We start from the raw sequence: 14362 nt of genomic DNA, 5'->3' as shown, positions 1-14362 counted from the left end.
GATTTTCTTTTTTTGCTTTGTTCATATCCTGAAGTACACACCCCTTCATAGAATATTAATGCGTTTAGGAGGTGTATTAAAAGCCTAGGTTGGCAGAAACAACAATGGACTAGACTATGTGAGTGTGACAGGAAGATACACATACTCATGTTAGCTAAGATGCAGAACTTATCATGAAGGTAGCATGCCAATAGAACAAACTCAACTACAACTGAACAAAGTTGGCTTGCACATGAATAAAAATGGTGCCAACAGACATGGCAGCTCTGCTTTTAGCTCCTAAGCAACTTTGCAGTATTTAGGTTTTTGTGTGTATTATATCTTACATTATTAGCTCAGAACGTTTTTTGTTTTATTACATAACATAAATAACTCAAAGCGACGGTAACTCACAAGCATTACAACCAGAAATACGACTTTCCCTAATTGCATCCTGAGGACAATTGAACTTATGCCAGAGGCTGCCCCAAGATGTATCCGGTGGAGAAGAGGTATTCAGAGTGGACCACTAGTCCGACTCAGGAGGCGTGCACACCAGCCACCACTTCAGAGTATATTACTCGCTAATGTTCAGTCCCTGGCCAATAAAGGAGCCGAGCTCAGGGCGAGGAGCTCCTTCCAGAGAGACATCAGGAACTGTAATACTCTGTTTCACTGAATCAAGGCTCTTTCCGGCTGTACTGCCAGCTGGGTTCTCGGTACATCATGCAGACAGGAATAAAGAACTCTCCGGGAAGAAGAAAGGTGGGTGTGTATGTTGATTAACTACTCATGGTGTGATTGTGATAACGTACTAGTCATTTTCTTCACCAGACCTAGAATATATCTCACAATTAATTGCCGACCATATTACCTCCCAAGAGAATTATCTTCGGTAATCATCACAGCCGTGAATATTCTCCCTCGAGCCGATACCACGACGGCCCTCAAGGAACTACATTGAACTTTGTGCAAACTTCTAACCACATATCCTGAGGCTGCATTTGTTGTGGCTGGGGATTTTAACAAAACAAATAAGGATAAAGCTACCAAAGTTCTATCAACACATTGCCTGGAGTACTTGCACATTAAACTCGACCATTGTTACTTCCCCTTCCGGGATGGCTCCAAGGCCCTCCCTTCGGCAAATCAGATCACGATTCCATCCTGCTCCTCCATTCCTATTGTCAGAAACTCAAACAGGAAGTACCCGTGCTAAGGTATATTCAACGCTGGTCTGACAATCGGAATCCATGTTCCAGGTTGCCTCTGAAAATAACATTGACTTATATACGGACACAGTGACAGAGTTTATCAGGAAGTGTATAGGGGAGGTTGTTCCCACTGTGACTATTAAAACCTAGACAAAATCAAAAACGTGGATAGATGGCAGAATTTGAGCAAAACTGAAAGCGCAAACAACCGTATTTAACCACGGAAAGGTGACTGGGAATATGGTTGAATACAAACAGTGTAGTTATTCCATAAGGCAATCAAACAGCCAAAACGTCAGTACAGAGACAAAGTGGAGTCGCAATTCAACGGCTCAGACACGAGACGTATGTGGCAGGATCTACAATCACGGATTATGAAGGGGAAACCAGCCATCTTTCTCCCGGACAAGCTAAATACCTTCTTCGCCCGCTTTGAGGATAACACAGTGCTACCGACGCGGCCCGCTCCCTAGGACTTAGGACTCTTGTTCTCTGTGGCCAATGTGAGTAAGGCATTTAGGCGTGTTAACCATCGCAAGGCTGCCGGCCCAGATGGCATCCCTAGCCGTGTCCTCAGAGCATGTGCAGACCAGCTGGCTGGAGTGTTTACGGGCATATTCAATCTATCCCTATCCTAGTCTGCTGTCCCCACTTACTTCAAGATGTCCACCATTGACCCTGTAACCAAGAAAGCAAAGGTAACTGAACTAAATGACTATATCCCCATAGCACTCACTTCTGTCATCATGAAGTGCTTTGGGAGGCTAGTTAAGGATCATGTCATCTCCACCTTTCGTGACACTCTAGACCCACTTCAATTTGCATACCGCCCCCAATAGATCCACAGACGATGCAATCACCATCACACTGCACACTGCTCTATTCCATCTGGACAAAAGGAATACCTATGTAAGAATACTATTCATTGACTATAGCTCAGCCTTCAACACCATAGTACCATCCAAGCGCATCATTAAGTATAAGTCCCTGGGTCTGAACCCTGCCCCCTTTGCAACGGTTTCCCGGGCTTCCTGATTGGCTGCCCCCAGGTGGTGAAGGTAGGAAACAACACCTCCACTACGCTGATCCTCAATACAGGGAACCCAGAAGGGTGCATGCTCAACCCCCTCCTGTACTCCCTCATTTAGTGTTATTGTGGCCATGGAACCTTTGGGCCACCGTAGCACCCACCAAATATATGTCAAACACCCTACGAGAGATTTTTAACCCAGTCTCTACTTTTAGCGGTGTACACTTTTATCGTTAGGATATCCTGTTGGAGCAGCAAGAACATTTTGGTACTGTTATTTCACTGCTGCTCTTTAATTACTTGTTACTTTTATCTCTTATTCTTATCTGTATTTTTTGAAACTGCATTTTTGGTTAGGGGCTCGTAAGTAAGCATTTCACTGTAAGGTCTACAACACCTATTGTATTCGGCGCATGTTCCTAGGCAGTCATTGAAAATAAGAATTTGTTCTTAACTGACTTGCCTAGTTAAATAAAGGTAAAATCAATTTAAAAAATGTGAATAACATTTGATTTGAAGTTGCAAATTGGTCAACCTGTATGGCTTATTTTTGTGACCGGGGGCAAACGAGTGAGATTTACTACATTTAAATTAGGAATGGGATTGGTGTGTTTCACTTTGTTTTACTCTAGGCTACAAAAACAACAACAGGAAAATGGGCTTTATGCTCACCGTTACCCTTTGAAACTGCTAAATCCATCTTTCAACATTCAGTAGTGGTGGTAGCACATGACTGCCATCTAGTGGATTAAAAAGTGGACAACAGGGGTATTCTGTGCATGGGTCTTTCTATATACTGGGATACAAGTTCTTATAATAGAGCTGCTACAAAGTCATTAAAAATAATTAGCCTTTTTATTTTCATGTGAATTCATTAAGATAAAGAATACAAATATAAATGCAACCTGTAAAGTGTTGGTCCCATGTTTTTATGAGCTGGAATAAAAGATCCCAGAAATGTTCCATATGCACAAAAAAGCATATTTCTCTTCAATTTTGTGCACAAACTGGTTTACATCCCTGTTAGAGAGCATTTCTCCTTTGCCATCTGACATATGTGGCATATCAAAAAGCTGTTTAAACATGATTATTACACAGGTGCACCTTGTGCTGGGGACAATAAAAGGCCACTCTAAAATGTGCAGTTTTGTCACACAACACAATGCCACAGATGTCTCACATTTTGAGGGAGTGTGTAATTGGCATGCTGACTGCAGGAATATCCACCAGACCTGTTGCCAGAGAATTGAACATTCATAAGCTATGAACACAAATGCATTTTATAGATGGAAATTTGAATGCACAGAGATGCCATGATTATCGTTCCATTCGTCCGCCGCCATCACCTCATGTTTCAGCATGATAATGAATGGCCCCATGTCGCAAGGATCTGTACACAATTCCTGGAAGCTGAAAATGTCCCAGTTCTTCCATGGCCTTCATACTCACCAGACATGTCACCCATTGAGCATGTAGGGATGCTTTGGATTGACGTGTACAACAGCGTGTTCCAGTTCCCGCCAATATCCAGCAACTTCACACAGCCATTGAAGAGGAGTGGGGACAACATTCCACAGGCCACAATCAACAGCCTGATCGACTCTATGTGAAAGAGATGTGTCGCGTTGCATGAGGCAAATGGTGATTTTCTGATCCACACCCCTACCTTTCTTTAAGGTATCTGTGACCAATAGATGCATATCTGTATTCCCAGTCATGTGAAATCCATAGATTAGGGTAGGGCTGCCCAACCCTCTTCCTGGAGATCTACCGTCCTGTGGGTTTTCAGTCCAACCCTAATTTAACACACCTGATTCTACTAATTAGCTGCTCAACAAGACCTTAACTCGCTGAATCAGATATGCTAAATTAGGGTTGGACTGAACCTACAGGACAGAGGATCTTCAGGAAGAGGGTTGGGCTGAACCTACAGGACAGAGGATCTTCAGGAAGAGGGTTGGGCTGAACCTACAGGACAGAGGATCTTCAGGAAGAGGGTTGGGCAACCCTGGATTAGGCCCAAATGAATTTATTTCAATTCACTGATTTCCTTACATAAACTGTAACTGAGTAAATCTTTGAAATGGTTCCATATTGCATTTATATTTTTGTTCACTATAGATACATTCAATAAAATGTATGAGTTGAATCAACCCTTTCTCATGCTTGGTCTTCGCAGATTTGGCAAAAACCATGTGACATGAACACTACTATTCTTTCCTTACATTTATGATACTGCTGTTATATCATATACTAAGCATTTAACAACTGAATTACACACTGACCTTAATCACGTCAGATTCCCGGACATTGCTGTTGGACTCTGTTTTGTATGGAGATCTCTAAAGTGAACTGTAACATTTTCTCTCTCCCTATGTTACGCTGTGAAAACAGTTTTCATGGGCACACACATCCAAAACAATGTATATGATTGAGTAACTTCAATACGATTAATAAAAAAATATTGATACGGTCGTTTACAGGGTTCTTTTAATAAATGTGCACAATAGTTTGATACATATTTGATGTCGAGCTGTTTAGTTATGTGGAGACATTATCCCGCACCAGTGTCTGTTTAGTTATGTGGAGACATTATCCCGCACCAGTGTCTGTTTAGTTATGTGGAGACATTATCCCGCACCAGTGTCTGTTTAGTTATGCGGAGACATTATCTCTCACCAGCGTCTGTTTAGTTATGTGGAGACATTATCTCTCACCAGCGTCTCTTTAGTTATGTGGAGACATTATCAGCGTCTGTTTAGTTATGTGGAGACATTATCCCTCACCAGCGTCTGTTTAGTTATGTGGAGAGACAGTTCTGTTTATCCCCGCACCAGTGTCTGTTTAGTTATGTGGAGACATTATCCCGCACCAGCGTCTGTTTAGTTATGTGGAGACATTATCCCGCACCAGTGTCTGTTTAGTTATGTGGAGACATTATCCCCGCACCAGTTATGTGGAGACATTATCCCGCACCAGTCTGTTTAGTTATGTGGAGACATTATCCCACCAGCAGTTATGTGGAGACATTATCCCGCACCAGTGTCTGTTTAGTTATGTGGAGACATTATCCCGCACCAGTGTCTGTTTAGTTATGTGGAGACATTATCCCGCTGTTTAGTTATGTGGAGACATTATCCAGTGTCTGTCTGTTTAGTTATGTGGAGACATTATCCCGCACCAGCGTCTGTTTAGTTATGTGGAGACATTTCCCGCACCAGTGTCTGTTTAGTTATGTGGAGACATTATCCCGCACCAGTGTCTGTTTAGTTATGTGGAGACATGTCTGTTTAGTTATGTGGAGACATTATCCCGCACCAGTGTCTGTTTAGTTATGTGGAGACATTATCCCGCACCAGTGTCTGTTTAGTTATGTGGAGACATTATCCCGCACCAGTGTCTGTTTAGTTATGTGGAGACATTATCCCGCACCAGTGTCTGTTTAGTTATGTGGAGACATTATCCCGCACCAGTGTCTGTTTAGTTATGTGGAGACATTATCCCGCACCAGTGTCTGTTTAGTTATGTGGAGACATTATCCCGCACCAGTGTCTGTTTAGTTATGTGGAGACATTATCCCGCACCAGTGTCTGTTTAGTTATGTGGAGACAGTGTCTGTTTAGTTATGTGGAGACATTATCCCGCACCAGTGTCTGTTTAGTTATGTGGAGACATTATCCCGCACCAGCGTCTGTTTAGTTATCCCGTGGAGACATTATCCCGCACCAGTGTCTGTTTAGTTATGTGGAGACATTATGTGGTGTCTGTTTAGTTACATTATCCACCAGCCTGTTTAGTGTCTGTCCCGCACCAGTAGTTTATGTGGAGACATTATCCCGCACCAGCTGTTTAGTCTGTTTAGTTATTAGTTATGTGGAGACATTATCCCGCACCAGTGTCTGTTTAGTTATGTGGAGACATTATCCCGCACCAGTGTTTAGTTATAGTTATCCCGTGTTTAGTTATGTGGAGATTATCCCGCACCAGTGTCTGTTTAGTTATGTGGAGACATTATCCCGCACCAGCGTCTGTTTAGTTATGTGGAGACATTATCCCGCACCAGCGTCTGTTTAGTTATGTGGAGACATTATCCCGCACCAGCGTCTGTTTAGTTATGTGGAGACATTATCCCGCACCAGTGTCTGTTTAGTTATGTGGAGACATTATCCCGCACCAGCGTCTGTTTAGTTATGTGGAGACATTATCCCGCACCAGCGTCTGTTTAGTTATGTGGAGACATTATCCCGCACCAGTGTCTGTTTAGTTATGTGGAGACATTATCCCGCACCAGCGTCTGTTTAGTTATGTGGAGTTACATTATCCCGCAGTTATGTGGAGACATTATCAGTGTCTGTTTAGTTATGTGGAGACATTATCCACCAGCTGTTTAGTTATGTGGAGACATTATCCCGCACCAGTGTCTGTTTAGTTATGTGGAGACATTATCCCGCACCAGTGTCTGTTTAGTTATGTGGAGACATTATCCCACCAGTGTCTGTTTACCAGTGTCTGTTTAGTTATGTGGAGACATTATCCCGTCTGTTTACCAGTGTCTGTTTAGTTATGTGGAGACATTATCCACCAGCACCAGTGTCTGTTTAGTTATGTGGAGACATTATCCCGCACCAGTGTCTGTTTAGTTATGTGGAGACATTATCCCCAGTGTCTGTTTAGTTATGTGGAGACATTATCAGTGTCTGTTTAGTTATGTGGAGACATTATCCCGCACCAGTGTCTGTTTAGTTATGTGGAGACATTATCCCGCACCAGTGTCTGTTTAGTTATGTGGAGACATTATCCCGCACCAGCGTCTGTTTAGTTATGTGGAGACATTATCCCGCACCAGTGTCTGTTTAGTTATGTGGAGACATTATCCTGCACCAGTGTCTGTTTAGTTATGTGGAGACATTATCCCGCACCAGTGTCTGTTTAGTTATGTGGAGACATTATCCCGCACCAGCGTCTGTTTAGTTATGTGGAGACATTATCCCGCACCAGTGTCTGTTTAGTTATGTGGAGACATTATCCTGCACCAGTGTCTGTTTAGTTATGTGGAGACATTATCCCGCACCAGCGTCTGTTTAGTTATGTGGAGACATTATCCAGCGTCTGTTTAGTTATGTGGAGACATTATCCCGCACCAGCGTCTGTTTAGTTATGTGGAGACATTATCCCGCACCAGTGTCTGTTTAGTTATGTGTTTAGTTAGACATTATCCCGCACCAGTGTCTGTTTAGTTATGTGGAGACATTATCCCGCACCAGTGTCTGTTTAGTTATGTTATCCCACCAGCACCCCGCAGCGTCTGTTTAGTTATGTGGAGACATTATCCTGCACCAGTGTCTGTTTAGTTATGTGGAGACATTATCCTGCACCAGTGTCTGTTTAGTTATGTGGAGACATTATCCTGCACCAGTGTCTGTTTAGTTATGTGGAGACATTATCCTGCACCAGTGTCTGTTTAGTTATGTGGAGACATTATCCTGCACCAGTGTCTGTTTAGTTATGTGGAGACATTATCCCGCACCAGTGTCTGTTTAGTTATGTGGAGACATTATCCCGCACCAGTGTCTGTTTAGTTATGTGGAGACATTATCCCGCACCAGTGTCTGTTTAGTTATGTGGAGACATTATCTGTTTAGTTATGTGGAGACATTATCCCGCACCAGCGTCTGTTTAGTTATGTGGAGACATTATCCCGCACCAGTGTCTGTTTAGTTATGTGGAGACATTATCCCGCACCAGTGTCTGTTTAGTTATGTGGAGACATTATCCCGCACCAGCGTCTGTTTAGTGTCTGTTTAGTTATGTGGAGACATTATCCCGCACCAGTGTCTGTTTAGTTATGTGGAGACATTATCCCGCACCAGCGTCTGTTTAGTTATGTGGAGACATTGTTTATCATTATCCCGCACCAGCGTCTGTTTAGTTATGTGGAGACATTATCCCGCACCTGTTTAGTTATGTGGAGACATTATCCCGCACCAGTGTCTGTTTAGTTATGTGGAGACATTATCCCGCACCAGCGTCTGTGGAGACATTATCCCGCACCAGCACCAGCACCAGTCTGTTTAGTTATGTGGAGACATTATCCACCAGCACCAGCACCAGTCTGTTTAGTTATGTGGAGACATTATCCCGCACCAGTTATGTGGAGACATTATCCCGTCTGTTTAGTTATGTGGAGACATTATCCCGCACCAGCGTCTGTTTAGTTATGTGGAGACATTATCCCGCACCAGCGTCTGTTTAGTTATGTGGAGACATTACATTATCCCGCATTATCCAGTGTCTGTTTAGTTATGTGGAGACATTATCCCGCATCCCGTTATGTGGAGACATTATCCAGTGTCTGTTTAGTTATGTGGAGACATTATCCCGCACCAGTGTCTGTTTAGTTATGTGGAGACATTATCCCGCACCAGTGTCTGTTTAGTTATGTGGAGACATTATCCCGCACCAGCGTCTGTTTAGTTATGTGGAGACATTATCCCGCACCAGTCTGTTTAGTTATGTGGAGACATTATCCCGCACCAGTGTCTGTTTAGTTATGTGGAGACATTATCCCGCACCAGTGTCTGTTTAGTTATGTGGAGACATTATCCCGCACCAGTGTCTGTTTAGTTATGTGGAGACATTATCCCGCACCAGCGTCTGTTTAGTTATGTGGAGACATTATCCCGCACCAGCGTCTGTTTAGTTATGTGGAGACATTATCCCGCACCAGCGTCTGTTTAGTTATGTGGAGACATTATCCCGCACCAGCGTCTGTTTAGTTATGTGGAGACATTATCCCGCACCAGCGTCTGTTTAGTTATGTGGAGACATTATCCCGCACCAGTGTCTGTTTAGTTATGTGGAGACATTATCCCGCACCAGCGTCTGTTTAGTTATGTGGAGACATTATCCCGCACCAGTGTCTGTTTAGTTATGTGGAGACATTATCCCGCACCAGCGTCTGTGTGGAGACATTATCCCGCACCAGCTGTCTGTTTAGTTATGTGGAGACATTATCCCGCACCAGTTATGTGGAGACATTATCCCGCACCAGCGTCTGTTTAGTTATGTGGAGACATTATCCCGCACCAGCGCATTAGTGTCTGTTTAGTTATGTGGAGACATTATCCCGCACCAGTGTCTGTTTAGTTATGTGGAGACATTATCCCGCACCAGTGTCTGTTTAGTTATGTGGAGACATTATCCCGCACCAGTGTCTGTTTTAGTTATGTGGAGACATTATCCCGCACCAGTGTCTGTTTAGTTATGTGGAGACATTATCCCGCACCAGCGTCTGTTTAGTTATGTGGAGACATTATCCCGCACCAGCGTCTGTTTAGTTATGTGGAGACATTATCCCGCACCAGCGTCTGTTTAGTTATGTGGAGACATTATCCCGCAGCGTCTGTTTAGTTATGTGGAGACATTATCCCGCACCAGCGTCTGTTTAGTTGTCTGTTTATCCCGCACCAGTTATGTGGAGACATTATCCCACCAGCATTATCCCGCACCAGTCTGTTTAGTTATGTGGAGACATTATCCCACACCAGCGTCTGTTTACCAGCATTATCTGTTTAGTTATGTGGAGACATTATCCCGCACCAGCGTCTGTTTAGTTATGTGGAGACATTATCCCGCACCAGTCTGTTTAGTTATGTGGAGACATTATCCCGCACCAGCGTCTGTTTAGTTATGTGGAGACATTATCCCAGCACCAGCGTCTGTTTAGTTATGTGGAGACATTATCCCGCACCAGCGTCTGTTTAGTTATGTGTTTAGACATTATCCCGCACCAGTGTCTGTTTAGTTATGTGGAGACATTATCCCGCACCAGCGTCTGTTTAGTTATGTGGAGACATTATCCCGCACCAGCGTCTGTTTAGTTATGTGGAGACATTATCCCGCACCAGCGTCTGTTTAGTTATGTGGAGACATTATCCCGCACCAGCGTCTGTTTAGTTATGTGGAGACCAGCACCAGTCTGTTTTAGTTATGTGTTTAGTTATGACATTATCCCGCACCAGTGTCTGTTTAGTTATGTGGAGACATTATCCCGCACCAGTGTCTGTTTAGTTATGTGGAGACATTATCCCGCACCAGCGTCTGTTTAGTTATGTGGAGACATTATCCCGCACCAGCGTCTGTTTAGTTATGTGGAGACATTATCCCGCACCAGCGTCTGTTTAGTGTCTGTTTAGTTATGTGGAGACATTATCCCACCAGCAGTTATGTGGAGACATTATCCCGCACCAGCGTCTGTTTAGTTATGTGGAGACATTATCCAGTGTCTGTTTAGTTATGTGGAGACATTATCCCATTATCACCAGTGTCTGTTTAGTTATGTGGAGACATTATCCCTGTTTAGTTATGCACCAGTGTCTGTTTAGTTATGTGGAGACATTATCCCGCACCAGTGTCTGTTTAGTTATGTGGAGACATTATCCCGCACCAGCGTCTGTTTAGTTATGTGGAGACATTATCCTGCACCAGCGTCTGATTAAGGAAATCCTTTTCTGAATGACAGTCAAGTGATAAAGAGCTTTTGTGATAATTCATGAGACTTAACAGCCAAAGTGCAGGAATTTATGTTGATCTTGAAGATTGACAGAACATTTGTGTCTAATGTCGTTACAGCGGTCAGGATAATTAGCCTTCTTCATGGACAAATGAAATCAAGTTTCCTGAGGTAAGATTACTGACCATGTATGTTTTGATATTTTGTTTTCCGAGTTCAAATGGAGCAATGGGGAACATGGACATGGCTTAATGAGTTGTTTTTCAATATAAAACCCCATAACTACATGATATTTGAATGTTCAAATGTGGGTGGGGTTAAATGTGGAATGCCTAGTGAAGTGCACAGCCAACACTTCCTGTCCTTTCAAAGTAGGCCACCCTTCTAACTCCATTTTATGAATCTATTATCCATTAATTAATTGATTTAAAGCTGCCCATACCGTGCCACAGTACCAAGAAAGGGCAAGATTTCTCAATTATAAGATTTAGTGTGCGTTGACTTATTAATGAACTGCTGTTACCGTAAATTGTATTTATTTATTTTATTTTTATTTTACCTTTATTTAACTAGGCAAGTCAGTTAATTAAGAACAAATTCTTATTTTCAATGACTGCCTAGAAACAGTGGTTTGCTGACTGATATATCCTAGCTAACCGTTGGTAATCTTATTAAATGATGCTATACAGCCAAAACAACTATCTATTGCTAGACGAGAGCTACAGTGCATTTGGAAAGTATTCAGACCCCTTGACTTTTTCCACATTTTGTTACGTTAAGAAAGAGTGCAGTATAACTACAGTATGCTGCAACTTCTGCGTCCAAAATGACTTTTTTACTGCAGTACTTTGCAGTGTAACTGTAGTTTGAGTGCAGTATACCTACTCTTAATCTACAATCACTGCATCCAACATACCACAGTCAACTGCAGTTTCAAAACTTCTACTAACTTGCATGACTATAGCCAGTAACCAGGTAGGGCAAGCTAGCCAGCCTGCTAGTGAGTCAGTAGCCAGTTAGTACTAACTAGCCAACTATTTCAAGACAACTTTGTTCAGTTGTAGTTGAGTTTATTGGCATGCTAACTTCATAATAAGCTCTTCATCTTAGTTAACATGAGTATTTTATCTTCCTTGTCACACTCACACAGTCTAATCCTTTCTTTGTGTTGCCAACCTAGGCTGTAGACACACCCCCTAAACTCTGAATATCCTATGAGGGGGTGTGTACTTCCGGGTATGAAAAAAATGTAATACATTTCATTGATATTTGTTTTCCATTATTTCCATGTCCAATTTTGACACTAACACATAAAACAAGCTGTTTTTCAATTCTCTGTTTTGATTCGGAAATCAAAATAACAAAACATACACGGACCAAGAATGAACTTCATAGCCATTGAATTATCCCATGCATTATAGGGAAATAATGCTCTCTCTAGAATGTCCTTCAAGCCAATCAGAAACTAATATTCAACAATGCCATGGTATACATTGGATATTCAGTTTTCTCTCATTAATAACTATTGAACCAAGCACGCCATTACTATGAAAATGGTCTATTCTGAATCAAGGGTGGATTGAGAACAATACCACACTTTTTTAAATTGAAATGTAGATCTTATTTACGAGCTATTCAGGACTGAAATCTGGGGGGAGGAAAGTGGCATGCATGAGGTCAAGTAACTTAGAGGACGATTTGGCAATTCATTAGCCACTATCGGCTACCTAGGCTAGCAATTTATATTCATCTTGGGGGTTTGTGGGTCATTAACAAAGTGAAATGTGTCCCACCAACATTGTGCTGATATATTTCAACAAATGCCTGTGCAGGGGAATGTAATTGGTTCTCGTTTTATTTGTAATTGTTTTGATGATAGACGTATTTGTTCCTGGAGTGGACTACATGGGGAGCCGGCTTACGTTCTCAGGGCTGTCTATCCCTCTCTAGATCTGCAGGATAGAGATGTAGAGGACTTCAAGGAGGAATTTAATACCACCTTACAACCCATTGGTTGGAAGGAAAATGTGTCCTCTCCCTTTCCCAACAGCAAGAAATACAAGCAAGTTGACACAGGGTCAGCAGCAGTGCAGATCCCCTGGACGGAGAACAAGGAGGTTTAGGTGCCTTGCTCAAGGGCACAATGTCAAGAGATGGTACATGTGATCAATGACCAGCAGCCTTCCACCTGCCAGTTCCGTTTCACTCCCATTTCTGTGTTGCCCGGCCCTGGGCTTTAACCAGCAACCTTCCAGCATCTGTTCTGCCTCTCCAGCCTCTTGTTTCTCCATTCTGGTCCCGGGAATCCAAAGGGGGGCACATTCTTATGTTTGTCGTAACACTACACAGCTGATTCAAGTGATCAATGTATCAAGCTTTGATGATTTGATTCAGATGTGTAGTGTGAAGGCAAAAACAAAAATGTGCCCCTCTTTGGGTTCCTAGGAGGACCAGGATAAGGAAGCACTGCTCTAGGACTCTTACAGGAGTGATGAATGGGTCTGCTGCCATGACTACAGTGATTCAAACCTAGGGCGACACAACACTGAACTGGCAGCTGGAACTCTCCCATGCATCATCTCCTGCCTTTGTACCCTTGAGCAAGACACTTACCCCCCCACAATTGTTCTCCACCCAGGGGTGCTGCACTGCAGGGTGTTGGGAAAAGCGGAATTCACATTTCCGTTCTAATCAATGGACAATAAAGTATCTATTCTGTCCATGTTCTTGTCACAGGATGACTCTTTGCATTTCTACACCCACACCACTGCTGCCTCTATTGCATCACTGTACAAGTATTCCCTGTATTCCACTACACTGCCATTACTGAATGTATGGCTACTATTTAGTTGTGCTATGTAAACTGTCCTGTATCTACAGAACAAATAAACGTTGAGTTTATTGCTATGCCTACTTAAGTATTTGACCCTGAAAGACTAGTCTCGATTACCATACCTAATTTGAGTATTATTGTGAATTACTTGTTCATTGTGAAAGATTGTGATCTTGTGAAAGACTAATATAATATATACTATATAATATTTTTTACTTTGACAGGAAATGAGAGAGCTGAAATGAAAGAGCTAAAATGATACCTTTGAACAGGAGATGGGTGAAATGGACTAGTAGCTCAGCTAGAACAATGAGCCCGATGTCCAACCGGATGTATAAATCAGAAACATCTGGTTGGCATTTCCACCCAGACATTCTGCACATTTTGTCATTGATGAAACATTAGATCTCAGTACAGTTTTCTGTTCCCAAAACAAAAACATGTTACAAACAAAGTCGGCAACATTTTTTAGACTTTACCTTTTGCAAAAAGTTTCAAAGAATTACATTGTTTAGAAGGAGTGCAAGGGTGAATTTAGCTATTGCAAATGTGCACTTCACAGATTAGGCGTTCCCTAATGGGAAAACTACATGCTAGAACGTGCCAATAGGATCTTACGAGCTCCTGCTTGACTCTGCCCACTTCCTTGCTTGTTCTGCACACAATGATTCATTTGCTCCCATTGAAAACGACAGGCTATGTTCTATCTTGGGTTAGTTATAAAACATCTTTGCTAGTAGGCCTGCACTAGAGTACATCGTGACCAGTCAAAGTACAACTATAGAGATCTGTGG

The sequence above is a fragment of the Oncorhynchus keta genome, chromosome 14 (assembly GCF_023373465.1).
Source record: "Oncorhynchus keta strain PuntledgeMale-10-30-2019 chromosome 14, Oket_V2, whole genome shotgun sequence".
Lineage (NCBI taxonomy): Eukaryota > Metazoa > Chordata > Actinopteri > Salmoniformes > Salmonidae > Oncorhynchus > Oncorhynchus keta.
This window is presented reverse-complemented; position numbering follows the sequence as displayed.